Below are 14,564 nucleotides of genomic sequence, written 5' to 3'. Positions count from 1 at the left end.
TAACTTCTTCTTCTCAATTCTACTCTTTAAATCACCCTCATTTTCATCTTTGTTTCTCCTCTTCTCCTCTCTCTGAGTAAATGGTGACCTTCCTTATCAAACTCACTACTCAATCCCTTGATCCTATTCACACCTATTCCTCTAGAAGATTGCCCTTTCAAGGATCATCTCCTGCCTTCCCAATTTCCAATTTCTCCTTATCTTTTGGTTCCTTCTATCTACAGACATTCCCAGATCCACATCTTTTGCACATGCTTCTTGCACAGTTACCACCCTAGTATAGACCTTCACAACCTTTCACTCATATGGCTACTGTGTTAATAACCCTAATTGCTCTCCCTGTCTCAGTTCTTTTCCCTTTCCAACTCCTTCTTCTCACAGTTGCCAAATTCACTTTACTAAAACCCTACTTTGACCATGTCATTCTCAATAAATTCTAGGAGCTCCATACTGATTTGGGATTAAACACTGCTTTATCATTATCCAACCTTTTGAAAATGTCTATTTTAAAGGATTTGTATTGTATATAATTAACAAAATAATAGGTTATGTATATATTTTACAAAGAACTAAATACATATCTGTAATGTATGAATATATAGATGTAGAATTGAAAAATTTGCGAGACAACTACTCTAACTTCATGTTTCCTAGCTCTCAATTTTTATCTGTTAAGTATATTTATCACTATCACTTACTAAGCTCTCCTACACAGAATATAAGTTCCCCTTTTCTTGCATCCATACTGAGCAAAATCAGAGATCATACTGATCACTAATTCTCCAGTAGTAAAATTCAAAGTCAGGATTGTGGGACCCCCTCTGCTTGAATGAGGTTTCATAAGCTTAGTTTGGAGCTTTGGCCAGTCTTACAGCTGGCATCTAGGCCACTTTCCCTAGAAAGGCTAGATGGAAAGGAAGGAGAGTGCAAGGATTTATATAGTGCCTGCCATGTGGCATGGAACAGTGATAAATATCTTTTACAAATATCTCATTTGGATCTTCATGAAAAAACCTATGAAATAAGTTCTATTATTTCCCTCATTTTACATTTGAGAAAAGTGAGGCTAACAGAGTTTAATTGGCTTGTTCAAGATCACAAAGCTACTAAGTGTTTATATTGGATCTTTTTTTTTTTGTCCTTCATTTTTTTTGACGAAGACCTTGATAGCAGGGATGTGATGCTATGACAAGCACGTGAATTGGATTTATGTGAGGCTGTGCTAATTCATCAGTCTCACTTTCTCCTCCAGAGCTATCTGCATACTGTGGCCAGATATGAATCAGAATGACTGGAGATGCCCTGGATGTGAGGCATCAGAGTCACTTAACTCAAGATCACACAGCTAGTGAGTGGCAAGTGTCTGAGGCCAAATTCGAACTCCCAGCCTCCTGAATGCAAGGGCAGTGCTCTAACTACTGCACCACTTAGCTACCCTTTAAGTGTTTTAGACTAGATTTGAATTCAAGTCTTTCTGGTTCTAGGCCCAGCATTCTAGCCATTGTACCATTTATTACCTCCAGGCCAGATCCCTGGTCAATGCTTTTCACTAAAATGAAAATCCAAAATCAAACTATAAAAAAACAACCTTTGGGAACCTCACTATCTGAAACCAGCCTTTCTTAGACTGATTTTTATCATATCTTCTTACTCTGGTCCTTATTCTGAATTTCTCTTTGTTATCTACTGGTTCTGATTCTGTCATCTTGAACTTTGTCTTTTACCTAATGGATTTTGTCACACATTTTATAGTTATTGCCTTTGAAGATCTTAACTTATTTTATGACATTTAATAAGCAGAATTATAACTGAGTAGAAAAACTATTAATTGTATATACAGTCCTTAAGACAGGCACTTTAATTTTTTTAACAGTTTCTGTTTAGCAAAATGGGTAGAGATATATTGAACAGTTTGATGTGTTTAGGAGTTAATGACAATGACAACAATGATAATGACAATAAAAAATAACTGGCTCTTAAATAGTATTTTAAAATTTGCAAACTGTTTAGGTATGAAAGCATATATGTCACTGTGTAGGAAAAAGTTTGACTAAAGATCATTTTTACCCTGTCAGAGTTTATTATTGCCAGAACTATCTCTTTGCATTCCATGGGATTGGCTTTGGGTGTAATGTTTGGCACTCCACCTTTCTGCCACCTATAGTCACACTTTAAAAAATCATTTATTCATTTAAATATTCATAAAATTGTTTGAGTTCTAAAGTCTCTCCTTGCCTACCTTCCACCTCCTCCTCCCCTGAGAAGACAATCCATATATCAATTATACATGTGAAATCATACAAAACATATTGCAATATAAGCTGTATTGCAAAAAAATCATGAAAAATAATGTAAAAAATTATGCATCAATTTGCACTCAGTGTCATCACTTTTCTCTCGAAGTAGATAGCCTTTTTTTCATGAGTCCTTTGGAATTGTCAGCTCAGAATTTTTCACAGTTGATCTTTATTATGACATTGCTGTAATAGTACATAATGATCTCCCAGTTCTCACTTTACTTTGTATCAGTTCAAATAGGTCTCCTCATGTTGCTCCAGAAACTGCACCCCTTATTTTCCTTAGCTCAATAATATTCTATCGTAATGATATGCCAAGTTCAACCATTCCCAATTGATAAGCATGCCTTCAATTTCCCTTTGCCATAACAAAAAAAGAGCTATTATAAATAATTACTCTAAACATAGGTACTTTCCCTTTTTTCTTTGATTTCTTTGGGGTGAGAGGGTATGTGGAGTTTTATAATCCTTTCAGTCTAGTTCCAAAATATTCACAATGGTTGGACCAGTTCACTATTCTATCAATTCATTAGCATACCTATTTTTCCCTCATTATCTCCAGCATTTTTCATTTCAAATAATTGTGAGGGGTTGCTTGACTTGTTCTGATTTGTCTTTTTGTAATTAACAGTGGCTCAGAGCATTTTTACATGACTACAGATAGTTTTGATATCTTCTGAAAATTGCCTGTTCATATCATAATTGATCATTTACCAATTGGGGATGGATCTTAAGTTTATAAATTTGACTCAATTCTTTTCTCAGGATATATTTGAAAAATGGGGTCTTTAAAAGAGAAATTTACTGTAAAAATTTTTTGATGTTGCTTCATTGTACCTTTTGGTAAAATTTCCCTGATTAACCCATATAATTAGTCTATTTTTGCTTTTACTTTTCTGAAGTCAGTTTTTTGGTTCAGCTGAAGCATATTAGATTCTGCTCTAGCCCCTTTTTTATTTTCTCTGTGTCTTTCTATTGTAGTATGTCTCTTGAAAATAACATATTGTTAGAATGTAGGTTCTAATCCATTTTCCTGGTCTCTTCTCTTTTATGAAGCTGGCCCTCACTTAGTCATTGGTTACTTTCTTTACTTTTTTTTGGAAAACTTGAAAAAAATAAAATCATAAAAGTTCTTAGCTTCTGAATCAGAAAAGGTTTATTACTAGAATTTCATGTGACTGTAACCTATTTAAATTCTTGTGCATTTAGATGTAATGAATCACTACCCTCTTGCCCCCCCTTTGTGTTCTCTGTAACCAAGATAGACAGAAATTAAATACAAGCAAAATCAATATTACATTTAAGGGAAATCACCTTTAAAGAACTATTGAAAACAGCAAAGTAATAACTTTAAAAGGGTAACAAGAAGAATTATATATGTACATATGTGTGTGTGTGCATTTTCTCCTGGATATGCTTGTCTATAGGTAGTAACAGGTGTTACATATATGTTGACAAGCATATCAAGGAGAACTTCAAGGGCATCAAATCTTTTAGAGCTTTCCTCAGTTTTTAACATGGAGAGTTTAATTGGTAGCTTCAGTTTTAAGCACTTAAAGCCAAAATGCCCAAAGGGATCCTCATCACTACTCCCTTGGTCACTGCCTTGATCACTCCCAGCTTGCTACAACTCAACTCTCTGATCTCTCTTCTTGATCTGTCATTGCTTTACACCCTTTGGTTTCATCTTCTCTCCCAGTATCATTACACACTCATGTACTTCTCTATCTGTCAATTTATCTCCTGTCACTCATGCAGAGTGATTTAAATTCTTCTATTGTGTTAGAAATTCTACCCTCGGGGCAGCTAGGTGGTGCAGTGGATAAAGCACTGGTCCTGGAGTCAGGAGTATCTGGGTTCAAATCCCGTCTCAGCCACTTAATAATTACCTAGCTGTGTGGCCTTGGGCAAGTCACTTAACCCCATTTGTCTTGCAAAAACCTAAAAAAAAAAAATTCTACCCTCTAGTTCAGAGACAACTACAACTGGATCTCTTCCTAGTCAGAGGATTATAAATCCCAGAATATGTCCAAGAGAGCTCAACTACTCCCAGGGGCCCATCTTGCACTTTACCTCCCCACCCCCACCCCAGGGCCACCAGTATTTCAATGTGCAAGAACATGTATAAATTGACTCAATTAAGCCTGAGAAAAACTTAATGAGGATGGAAAAAACAGTTATTATTGTCCCCATTTTACAGATGAGGAAACCAAACCTCAGACAAATTAAGCAATTTAGCATGATTCATGACTTTTATCAAACATGTGCAAGTTATTGATGATGAAAATATGAAGATATGATCTCTGCCGTCAAGAAGTTTCTAATCTGCTAGAGGAGGAGTGACAGGTACACACATAAATATTGATGAGAACTGAGGTAAACATATTATAAAAAATAAGAATAAAACATAATAAGATATAAAGGGAAGATATATTTCAGATATTCAGAGATTAGGAAAGATTTCCTAGATGAAAGAGTCTTATGGAATGGGAGGCCTTTCAACAAGAAGAAATAATCTATGCAATGGAAAATAGGGCATATGGAGTAATAGGAGCAAGGAACAGTGAAACTAATCCCTGTGCATGTTATCTAGGTCCATAGGGAGGCAAATGGATTGTTTTAGGAACCTAGGAGATGAATTGACAAGAGAGTCTATGAGGTTTCTTCTGTTGTTGTTTTTCCTTTTTGTCTGACTCTTTTTGACCCCATTTGAGGTTTCCTTGACAGAGATACTGGAGTGATTTTCCTTTTCTTTATCCAACTCATTTTACAGATGAGGTGACTTGCCCAAGGTCACACAGCTAGTAAGTGTCTGAGACCAGATTTTATTTCAGGAAGAAAAGTTGTCCTGCCTCCAGGGTTGGCATTCTATCCACTGAGCCACATGGCTGCTCAATGGGGTTTCTACATACATATGATATACTCAAACTGATAGTCTTATTGTGAGGAAAACACTTTGTAAACCATAAAGCACTTTATAAATGAGCTATTATTATTTATCAACTTCCTCTCTATACCTGTTTCCCAAACTCTCTTTTCTAAGCTCAGTTCTGCAGCTGAGTAAGCTGAAGCATGTCATCTACCTTCTCAACCTGTTTTTTCATCTATACAATGAGACAGTTGGACTAGGTGACATCTAAGATCACTTTCAGCTCTAACCTTCTAGGATTCAATGATATATTCTGAGATTCCCTGAAGACAGGCACTAGTCTATTTGTCAGGGGGATACCCTGACAGCACTAGCCAAGGTCTTGCTTCTAATATCACCACTTCTTGCCTTACATCATTGTAAAGGAACTATTATCCCTCAATAAATATGAGTTAACAATAAATAAATGAATATATATACTAGCCTACTCAAAATAAAAACTCTCTTCCTCTCTACCTCATCCTCTCACCCCCTGCCTGCCATTCATACCTACCCAGAAGTATTCCATTCTTTCAGGTTTGAATCAAGGAGGTGGTAGATTAAAAGAAAATGTGATGCTGATGCTGAATTTATCTGGAAAACTATTTTTCATCACAAAAGATAATAGAATCCTGTAAATTAAAAATCATTTTCCATCTTTTCCACTGGGACATCTCCAAAATTTCTTTTGTTTTTCACTCATACTATGAAATCATTAAAGTCACTGATCTAATTTTCAGGAAACGACCCACTCTGGTACTCAAATTCATTCTTCATCTTTATTACAACTTGAATCCTACACAAAATTCACTATGATCAGATTATTCAAGCAGTCTTTGGAATCTTTTTTGTCCTTATTCTTGTATTCTTTGTTCTGACAACCTTAAGGCAACAGGCCAACCTGCTGTGTCACCAATATGGCAGACAATGTTTTTTCATCCTAACTAGGTAATTAAGACTCTATAAAAACCACAGTTCTCCTGCATCTAATTTTATATGCAAAGCAAAATAGAAAGCAATATATATATATATGCATAAATATATATATATATACATACACATGTATATTGTATAAATGGGACAAATTCTACACATATATTCATATATATTCATATATATGCATAAATATATACACACATATATGCATATATACATGTATATTGTATATATATGCGTACACATATATGCATAAATATATATATATATACATACACATGTATATTATATAAATGGGACAAATTCTACACATATATTCATATATATGCTTATATATGCCTAAATATATATACATGTATATTGTATAAATGGGACAAATTCTACACATATATTCATAAAGCAATATAAATATCCTTTGTTCTATTTCTTCTTTAAATGTATTTTCTTGCCTATATTGGTATTTTAAATAGAATTCTTTCAACATATGGATAGTTGGATACATTTCATCCAAGCCTTTTCATGTAGATATTTCTTAATAAACTGAAAATATATGTATCTATATGAATTTGAGTTTATTAAATTACTATGAGAAAATTATAATAGTAATAGAACTTTCAAAAATTCTAATTCATAAAAGTCATCACAGTCTTTTACAGCACTTGAAGGAACAATTTATCTGAGAAAAAGTTATGAGAGACATATTAAAATGTTTTCTTCACATTTGGGCCTCAAGTTTACTTCTGAACTGCCTTGCAACAATCTCCACATTCTGTAGTTCCAACCTACATTTGAAACCTCATTTCAAACTTCCTGCTCCTCCTTTCCAATCCCTTATATTCTAGCCATTCTGTACTCTCCAATTTAGTACATTTGTATGTACCATCTTCTTAAGCCTGGAAGAGTTTTATAAGATCATCAGGTCACTGCATCTCTTCTTACCTGTTGAAATATTTCTTTTCCTTTCAAAATTTCTCAGGTGGTGCTCTAACTGATCAGTCTCACCAGCTCACAATGACTTCTCCCTTACTGATCATTCATCCTTTAATACTTTCTTAGAATAAGTGAATCATTATTATTTGTACATGTCTAATGACCTTCCTAGATTGTAATCTCCTTTAAATCAGGAGTCAGCTTTTCTAATAATAGCACTGATGATGATGATAATGATGATTATGAAAGCTAACATTTACATAATGGCTTCAAAGTTTGCAAAGAACTTTCTTTTTAATGCATTATCTCTAATCACAACTGTGTTGTATATTTTAGAGCTGATGAAATTAAATTAAATTAAGTAAAATCACAGAGTTTAAGAGTTTGGGTCATTAATAAGTAACAGGGGCAGGCTTTAAACCTAGGTATGTCCTGATTCCAAATCCAATAGTCTTTTCATTCTACCTAATACAGAATTATGTGTACAGTAAGTACTTAAATGAGGGTTCATTTGTATTAATGGATGAAAACATCAAGTTTCAACTTAAAACTTCATTGACAAAAAGTAGCTGAAAATGTACTGCTCTATCCCTTAATTTATTTAATATATTTTGCCTTTCAAAGGATTGTGGTTCATTTGTAGCTTTACACAGAAAAAAATGCATGATAGATATAACAACACGGAGCATAAGCAAATATTTTATTAAAGACTATCACTATTAACATGCAAACTTTTAGATGCATAATTTTCCATATAACTTTTCACAGCTCCACAGCTCCAGGAAGGAAGATGTAGTCTACTCAAATTAAAAGATTAAAATTAGCTCATGTGATAATCAGGAAATTCCTATGAGGCCATCCTATCCAAGCAAACTGAAGGCAGATGGTACTGATGTGTTCAGCATAGAGTAGTGTTGATCACAGAATATCTGCCAATCAAACACTTGGGAGAGAAATGAGCTCCATCTGTGTTTTAATTACTATAGCAAAACCATCCAGTGCAACTACGAGAGCTGTGCATTTTCATGCAGTACAAGAGACACAGCACAGACTTTCCATCATAAAAGGAGGATAAAACTGCCACATACCGAATGGGCAACAATGATAACAAAATACAAGTACTATCAACTAAGAACATGTACCATCCAATGGCATCAGGAATTCTCTCTTTTAATTATTTTAATTTTTATCAAAACTCTTTCAGTCCAGTTCCTCCTCTAAAGAAGTTCCCAACCATGCAAAAGAACAAGGTGAGGATGACATCCAAACAGGTTCAAATCTCTGTAATATTATGAGGTCTTAAAAGAGAGTATCCTAAGACAAAAGTCAGTGTTGAAGGGGCTATCAGAGAATGAGCAGTGTTAATATCACTGTGAAGTGGATTAACTTTTTTTGGAAATCAATTTGAATTTATGAAAGAAAAGTGATTTATATTGTCCATAGTCTAACTCAGAAATCCTGTTATTGGGTACAGATTTCAAGGATATGAAAGATTCACTACAGTACTCTTCATGGTAACAAAGAACTAGAAATAGTTCTGTCTCATTGATGAAGGAATAACTAAAAAACTTTAATATACACAAAAAAGTATATGAGGAATGAAAAGAAATTAAAGACCATTTCTACAAACTTCCATGAGAGTTGGACAAGCAGAGTCAAAAGAATGGTATACATAATGTCAGTGAAAATAACACTAAAAAGAATTTAACCTCTAAAAAATGAAAAACTCAGTGAAGATGAGATAATGAAACAATTTTTCCTTAAGACACAAAAACTGAAATCTTTCAGAACAGAATAGTGAATATGTCAAATGAAACAAACTTTCTGCTTAATTATTCTCACAAATGATTGGAATATATAGATCAAAAATATCAATAAAATATTTTTCAAAAAGGTACATGCTAGAACTGATTACAAGTATATCCTTTTAGATCGGATTACTGAGGTTTCCAAAATATGTCCAATGGCAAATTTTTTTTATTCTCATTTTAAAAATAATGTTCCCCTAATTGAATTTAATTCTTCTTAACTCTGGAATGACACCATTGCTAAAGTTAAAATAAATGGAAATAGCAATGAATTCTCAAGGATTTTAGGAATCATTTTACAACCATAAGTCAAAAACAAGTGGTGTGAAGAAGTATTACTCAATCAGTCTTTCTCAGAAAAAAAAACACCTTGACCATGGTCTTATTGTTAAAGAGACAAGACTTTAGTTCAGGCATCTTCCTGATTCCTATACTTAGTGCCTTCTATTCAGTGGGTCACAGTGACTAAGAAGACAAAATACTATGGGGAGGGGCAGAACTATTATCAGGTTTCTAAAATTCATGCAGGGGCTATGATTTCTAGGTTCCTGGGACAAAATATTATACACATATATTTATACCATATATATAAAATTGCATGCAAATGTAGAAATATATTTTTATATAGTATATATGTTATAATTCAGCAAGTGTCACCCTTTCTCAAATTTAAAGCAAATTTAAAGGCAGCAATGATCTAATGTTAGTAAAGAACTCTGTAAAACTTAAAATACTATTTAACTAACAGTTATTATCTGTAATTATTTTCTCCCTTACTTCTTTAATGCTAATTAGTACCTTCAAAAGTTTAAAAAAAAGAGTTTTCGCTACTGTCTAGTATCTACTCTATTTTGACCAGTAAATGATTGAAATTATTGCCTTTATTCAGGTTCTGGAGCAAGAATTCAAAGATTTATTCAATATATATGACCTCATTAGCATGAATAATTAAGAATTGGCTTAGAATGAAATTACTGAAACTAGTTAACAGATGGTGCAAAAACAATAAAGACAATGTTACTTCAATATATTGACAAATTATATTTCAAGCACTTGTTGAATGTCAAAAAATATACCCACAATTTAAGAAAGATTCACTTCTTGGTTTTATAAAAAAGTTACCACCAATCCATATCTACAAAGTATTCTCCCTCAATAATCTAGATTAACTATAGTAACATAGATTATGCTAATAACTTTCCATTGCTTCATTCACTCTCCATGCTACTGCTATGTCTATCCAAGAGAAGGAAAAAGAGTTACTGAGCTATGGCCATGCAGCTCGGCTCCATTATTATATAAAGAATACATGTTTCTACCCATATCATCTTCTAATTCCAACTAATAGGAAAATGACCCCCTAAAATTGTTCTTACACATAAGAAACTTATTATTGAAGTTCAGATGAAATCACAATTACATAGCTTCTGTAAAAGGCTAGAAGGTTAAACTTGCATTTATTTCTCAAATTAAATAGAATGGTGCTGGGATAATAATAATCAATTATAACCGTAATTTATAAACTTCTGCATTGCTGCAATGAATAAACAAGGAGAGAACAAGTAAAGTAGGAAGGAAGAAAACCCTAAGGATTTATGAGAGAATGTATATACATATATATATATATATATACACATATATACACATATATTTCAAAAATATTTATATGTATACATATATTTTAATCTTGAAATTTATTTCTTGAAATTAAAAAATATTAATACCATAGAAACAACAAATATGAATATCTAATATCCCATTGCAAGTATTGTGAAATATTGTCAAAAGTGCAATGTCAGGAAGTACAAGAGAAGTGAGCTAGTTCAGATAAGAGTATAACTAGCCTATACGGAACACAAAATCTTATTTGCCAATGATTGGTTCAATTCCTAGTATTGTTATCACCCTAAAAAGTGGGCTCTCTTTATGGAGATAAATTCTGAGGAAATAGCACTAGAGCAGTGAGTGATCACAAAATAAAAACATTTTTAAAATGTATGTGTTGTATCTCTCTCTCTCTCTGTCTCTCTCTGTCTCTCTGTCTCTGTCTCTGTCTCTGTCTCTGTCTCTGTCTCTCTCTCTCTCTCTCTCTCTCTCTCTCTTTGCACAAGGGTCAGCTCAGGATCCCTAAATGGGACATACAGTGTTGATTTAGGTGTGTCTGTGCGAATGTTAGTGTATGAGTGTGAGTTTATGTGCATATGTGTGCATTTGTTGCCGAGGTTGTGCAATATACATCTATGTTAGAATTATCCACACTAAGAAAGTAATTAAACCTCAAAGTAGTGAGGTAACAACATAAGGTGTGAGCCTAAATAAGGGCTGATTGAAATCTCTTCAATCTGAGAAATAGGACAGAGTATGTGAATATGTATATATATATATATATATATATATATATATATATATATATATACATATACATATATGAGAGAGAGAGGGGCTGTATTTGTGATATAAGGGAGAAAATTGGTAAAGAAGTCCTATAGTGGCTGTTATTCTCTTGTTTTCAGTCATTTCTGTCTTCTTGTGACTCCATTTAGCAAAGATGCTAGAATAATTCCTTTTCTAACTCATTTTACAGAGGAGGAAATTGAGGCAAATCAGATTAAGTGATTTATCCAGTGTCACACAGCTAGTAAGTTCCTGAGATCAGATTTGAACTCAGAAAGATAAGTCTTCCTGACTCTAGCTTCAGTACTTTTACCTCCAAACCATCTACACTGTACTTATAGGTGAAAAATTACAGTCTAAAGAAGCCACTATTGAAAACCAGTAATATGGGCTATGGAACTAAAAGGGTCAGAAGTAGGAAGAAGGCAAGGTCTGGAGGGGAAGCAAACCTAAAGCTAGAATCATAAGGTCCAAGAGGGAGGCAAGCATACTAAAGTTCAGGAAGTAATAGTTGAGTTTTAGGACAAGTAATAGGTAATTAAAATGAAGACTTATCTCTGCCTGTTCAATAGGCAATGGAATAGGAATACTTATGCCTGGCCCAACTCTCCAGTTTCCTCTAAAACCTCTTTAAGCTAGAGAATTCCCCGTTGCCATTGTTTTTCATGGCACTGACTTCAAATAGCAATAAACACAAGGCCTAACAAGTAGTAGTCAAATTAGAGACTGTGCCAATGGTTAATCATTAGTAATCTGAGCTCATTCTGAAATAAGTAGTATAAATTGCTTAGGCCACTGATATCAACGGGAGGTTCAGAGGAAAGAAAATAAATTTATTTTAGTTCTGCTTGTTCAAGGTCAGTACACAAGCATCTTTGTTAAGCTTAATGATCAGACAATTCAGCTCAAATTTATAAAACATCCTTTTTTTAACAACTAAAATGATTACTATTCATTCCTCTCAATCTCCCACTTTTAACATCGTAAAAATAATTCATTTTGCACTGAGATGGCTTCTCAAAGAATGACAGGACTGATTTTTTGGTAACAAAAAAGCAGCAACTATAGCTTCGTTGCCACTCCAGTCAAAGCAACCATTAATCTCATGTCATATTTTGTCGACTTTGGCAAGAAATTATTCTGTTTATCAACTAAATTGCTACCCTGCTTCATCGCTGTGTTCTGATAAACTGAACTGCTTCCAGACCCTGGATCCTAAAAGACTTTCCCAGTTGAGTGCAAGCTCTAACAGGGATTACCAAGGTGGACAAATTTTAAGCACAGGTCATGTTGTCATCCTTTCTATATAACTATGGTTAGGAGACAAATGTACTAGTCACCCCCCCCCCAGAAATTGAAAAATGTACTTAAAATTTTTTGGTCTTCTCTTTAAACTAGAGAAGTCTGAATTATTATAATATTAAAAGGATAAAATACATTGATATTATACAATATTATACATATATCTTCAGCTTTTTGGGTTTCTAGACGTTTTATATATTGTTTATGGCTTCCACAAAACTCCCCCAAAATTCCTATTTAATTTCCTATACTTACCTGAGATATACAGAAACCAATAGAGAAAGTTATAATGTGGAAGGGATAACTATAATGGACTGTATATTTCTTGAAGGCAAAGACTGTATTTGTATGTTCATTTTTAAACTTTATTTGCATCTCCAGGGCTTGATAGTATTTTGTCTTTAGCAAACATTTAATAAATGCTTGCTAACTGACTATTGTCTCAGGATCATCCAAATTAAATTTGGATAATCTCATCATCACAGGTTTGGCCAACATGGAAAGGAAGACTTAAAAATTAGGGGAAAAGGGAAAGCTTGATTGAAAAGTGTTAAAATAAAAGACTAACAGACTTCTTTCTTTGGAAGATGGGGGAGAGGGAAGTAAGATTGGGGAAAAGTTGTAAAATTCAAAGTAAATAAAATCTTTCTAAAAAATAGAAAAGTGTTAAAATATTTGATCCTGAGCAATAGGATGCCATTGAAGAATGTGACTTGGTTAAACCTACCTTTTGGAAAAATCAGCTTAGTAACTGATTGAAGGTAAATTGGAATGGGGAAAGAACTGAAGTAGGGAAACCAGTCAGTGGGCTATTGCAATATGTCAACTGGGAGGTAAGAACTGAATCTCAGTCTGTGGAAAGAACAACTACACTAACAAAATGAATTACTAGTTACAGCCTTCACCTTTATAAAGCTTTCCCCTGATCCCCCCCAATATAAAAAATGATTTATACTAATGGATTCCATGAAGTTAGAAAGGAAAAGACTGAGAAAGTGAGAAGGAAGGATGAGGATGAGAACCTGTGTGATACCCTCAAGAATGATGGAAAAATTCAGAAGAGGGAAAGGTTTGGGGAAAAAAGTAATGAACTCTATTTTGGATCTGATGAGTTTGAGATGTATATAAGGTATCCAATTCAAAATGCTTAAATAAACATTCCAACTTGTTTTAATTTATAGTCACAATGATCATCAACCTGAGAGCAAGAATTTTTAAAATTTTTCATCTTTCTTACCTCAGAAATTTGCACATGCACAATATCATGAACAGGTGTTTATAAGTACCAGCTGAATTGAAACAAATGCACTACCGGGGAACCAGATCTTCCCTTTTCTATGCACCAACCAACCTTCCAAATTCTTTCCAAATATGTACCTACTAAAGAAGTTATTCAGGATATTTTTGAAAATATTATGAGCATTAATCTGTGTCTCAAAATTTGCATCTTTCTGAAAAGAAGAGTAATTTGAAATAGATATTGGCAGATAGAAATGAGGTAAAAACCTGTATTGAATTCAAAGTTAACTTATGATTCATGTCATTAATGCCATAAAAAGTAGCATCAGTATAAACACCTTGGAAAAAATAACTTCAATCCTATAATTACTGGCTGTCATAAAGCTAAAGTCTAAATTTCCAATCAATTCCATGAAATGTTTTATCTAGAATTATCTACTTTCTATCTAAATTTCATGTCAAAATCACTAAGCAGAAGTCTTCTTAGACACAATTACAAAAATGGCAAAATCCCAAGTGTAACTTTATACCACATAATAGAGAAATTTCTGCCAGTACAGAAAAAATAGAGGCTACCATGCAAATCAATAAAGAAGATAAGTTACAATTAACAATACCCAGAAAGATCAATTAGGCTTTCTTTCAACTTGACAATTTTACTCATTTGGGTTAAATTAAAACATGCAACTTCTTTCCTTAAACAATTATTCTAGAATTCACTGTAAGATGATTTTAAAATGAGATAATTCT

General features: G+C 33.4%; 1 protein-coding gene across 9 annotated transcripts in view; it reads right to left on the bottom strand.

Moving 5' to 3' along the window:
• PAM (peptidylglycine alpha-amidating monooxygenase) overlaps positions 1-14,564 on the bottom strand; it is a 478,021-nt gene that overhangs the window by 390,784 nt on the left and 72,673 nt on the right. The gene's annotated exons all lie outside the window — the stretch shown is intronic.

This window comes from Macrotis lagotis, chromosome X (assembly GCF_037893015.1).
Source record: "Macrotis lagotis isolate mMagLag1 chromosome X, bilby.v1.9.chrom.fasta, whole genome shotgun sequence".
Taxonomy (NCBI): domain Eukaryota; kingdom Metazoa; phylum Chordata; class Mammalia; order Peramelemorphia; family Peramelidae; genus Macrotis; species Macrotis lagotis.
The sequence above is the reverse complement of the archived record's forward strand: the minus strand, read 5'-3'. Positions and strand labels throughout refer to the sequence as shown.